Genomic DNA, 3,295 nt, shown 5'->3' with positions numbered 1-3,295 from the left:
AGTCATCCAAGTCAAGTGCCAACACAAAAGTCAAGATTTTATTGATGGCCTGGGATACAAAGGATGATCTCAGCGTCTTTGATGTCTCACCAAGCTTTAAATGTTCCACAGTGCCTACTTCAGCTGCATGACCATTGGAACAAAGTATTCTAAGCCACCCATTACACAGGGAGTTGCTTGACATGTTTGGAATCTCTCTAATTCACTGAGAGATCTGAGGCCTATCAATCTAATTTATCCTGTCTGTCAAAAAGCCCAGTAAAGGCTGTGGCTGCTATGCATGACATAGCCCCCTGTTCTTATAGATGAGAGCTAAGTTAATGAGGTGGACACCAAAAATGGAAAATAGCCCTTAAAAAGTATAGGCAGCCCTCACATCAGAGCTTTTAGTCTTTCCTGAGCACCTATACACCTCCAAAATATGGAATGATTAAAAAATTTGTGTGATCTCCTTGCCCTGGGGTCATGCCAATCTTTGTATCATTCAAATTTTAATATATTTGTAGCTAATACAAGCTAGTTTTCATTATTATCAATTAGTAGTAGTATTTATGATTATGCTATTTAACTTTTATATTATTTAATATAATAGCATATTATATTATATCTATAGCATATCACTTGGGGCCACTAGGTTGTTCAGTAGAAATTGTGCTGTGCCTGGAATCAGGAACACTCATCTTCTTGACTTCAAAGCTGAGTGGCCTCACACATTCATTAGCTGCATGGCCCTGGGCAAGTCACTAAACCCTGATTGCCTCAGTTTTCTTATCCATAAAATGAGCTGAGGAGGGAAATGGAAAATCACTCTAGGATCTTTTCCAAGGAAAGCCCAAGTAGAGTCACTAAAATTTGGACACAACTGAAAAACAACTGAACAATTAAAATATTATATTACTTAATATTCTTATAATTATTTATTATTATGCATGTCACAAGATGTTTCCAAAGAATATGTTTCATACTGAAATTATAGGGGTTCATCCTATTTAGCATTTATAAGTATGAGAACAGGGATTAGTTCTATGATTTTATTAATTTAAGGATACCTCCTCTACTCATGTGAACCAACTAAATTAATAATATTGGAGAATTGTTTAATCAGGAGTGGGGAACCTGCAGCCTTTAAGGCCACATGTGGCCTCTGGGTCTTCAGGTCTTCTTTTTACTGAATACAAACTTCACAGAAGAAAACCCTTTAATAAAAGGTTTGTTCTGTAAAATTTGAACTTAGTCCAAAGACTGTGCCCATAGACCTAGAAAACCACATGTGACCTCAAGGTTGTAGGTTCCCCACCCCTGCCCCTCTGATAACTTTAATGACTGGCCCAGAACTTCATAGATGGTATGGGTTAGAGGCTGACTTGAGTAGGAGACCTCATTATTTAGAGGTCTTTTTCTGTCTATGACACCATGTTGATTATATAGCATTTGTGCATGTGCCACATGTATATGAATATATACATTCAATCATATATAAACATTCATTCTATACACCTATCTTTATTATTTCAGAAGTGAGTCAATTGGGATTTTTTTTTTGTCCTTAACCTTGGGACTTTGATCAGTTCTTTTATTTTTTAAGATGGTTTGTTTCTTCTACTATCAGTGGGTTCTTCTACTACCAGAAATGTTATTGCTGTCTTTTTGAGATTCATTCTATTGCTTGATTATAAAATATATGATGAACCTACTTTATTACCTTGATCCACACATGTCAGAAGGCTCTTACAGAGTTTGGGTTACTCTGAAGAATTTTCAGGGACCATCCTTGTGACCATATGCTTATGTATGTATGTATGTATGTGTATGTATTTCCTTTTTGGAGGGCAGTTGTGGTTAAGAGACTTGCCCAAAAGTCACATAGGTAGTGTGTCAAATGTCTGAGGCCACATTTGAACTCAGGTGCTCTAGACTCCAGGGCTGGTGCTCTATTCACTGTACCACCTAGCCAACCCAAGTATATTTTCTACAAGTCTCAAGAACCTTTAAATCTGGGCAGCAGTTCATCCTGACACAATGAAATACTTTGGAAATTAATACACAGTTACTTCTTTGATAATGGAAATATGCATTCATTAAGTATATAAAATTTTCATACTCATTGATTGTATTGGGACAGTGCTATCTCAAGGCCAAGAAATAAATAAGAACATCATTGATTCCCAAATGGAAAATTAATTCAGTCAGATACCTAATTTGCACCAGAGAAGAATCAATTTTAATAAATATAACTAAAACACATTCAAATATCATGTTCACTTTTTTTAATAAAAAAAAACGTGTGTTTGTGTATAATATTTATGTGTGTGTTAGCACTTCCTTAGTTTCCCATGGGAGGAATGCATAGAGCTGTATTATTTTTTTTTCAAATTTCTTTCTTTCTATTGTTGTCTAACTAGCCTTACAAAGATACTGATTTTTGTACACACAAGCAGAATAAAAGATCATTATAGAGCATTTTGGTACTGTGTCTTCATGAAAAAAAAGTTTAATTTACCATGGAAAGTTCAGAGAGAGGCAGGGATCAAAGTAGCTTACTGTACATTTACTTTTATAAAATTGACTCGTGGTAATTTCATACCTTTCTTATGTAGGTTTCCTGGCCCTCGTTTATTTTAATATTGTATTAATTCTGGCTATAAGCTGGCTCAAGAATTATCAATTCATATAATATCATTTCTTGTCATCTGAGAGGTATAATAGTTAGACTTGTGGTTAGAAAGTGAGTCATTCCCCTTTAAAGAGAGGAATGGTATTGAGTTATAAAAATTTCCTACTGCCAGCTTTGTGAGAGCATTATTCCAGCCTTGCTCATTTTCCCCTATAAACTCACTTGGGACTGTTTCTATTTTGAGGTACAGCACTGGGAAAAATATTTGTCTTCTGTACTTCTTCTGTATGTACTCCAGTAAGCAGCCTGTGAACATGCTATACATTTTAACAAAGGATAATAGGGAAAATGTAATGCTTTGGGGAAATACTAATTTTAAATACAGTTCAATCAATGCTTGCCCATGAGAGAAAAATCTCAAGTCATGCAGAAGACCCATTAGTTATATTTGTTCTCCTTGAGGCTTTTGACAATTACAGTGTTCTTAAAAACAAGTACATTCATAATATTGCATAAAAAGGTAGAAATGTTGAAACAAAAGGTAACAAAGCAGAAACCGTTCTTTTTTCCCCTTTTTGCTTATAGAATAGTCACCATATTCCTGCTATATCCTAAATAATCCCCTTGGGAATCCTTGATACATCTATCTTTTTTTTTTTCTAGAGGTACCATCTCATTTCA

The 3,295-nt window shown here is 35.0% G+C and overlaps 1 pseudogene; it reads right to left on the bottom strand.

The window, feature by feature from the left end:
* Positions 1-415: 415 nt before the first annotated feature.
* LOC138170934 (U6 spliceosomal RNA) lies at positions 416-515 on the bottom strand (annotated as a pseudogene).
* Between the last annotated feature and the right edge of the window lie 2,780 nt (positions 516-3,295).

Source organism: Petaurus breviceps, unplaced genomic scaffold (genome assembly GCF_028583685.1).
Source record: "Petaurus breviceps papuanus isolate PSGF00001 unplaced genomic scaffold, PetGlider_PUasm1.0 40, whole genome shotgun sequence".
Lineage (NCBI taxonomy): Eukaryota > Metazoa > Chordata > Mammalia > Diprotodontia > Petauridae > Petaurus > Petaurus breviceps.
Note: the sequence above shows the minus strand (reverse complement) of the source record. Positions and strands in the feature narration are given on the sequence as shown.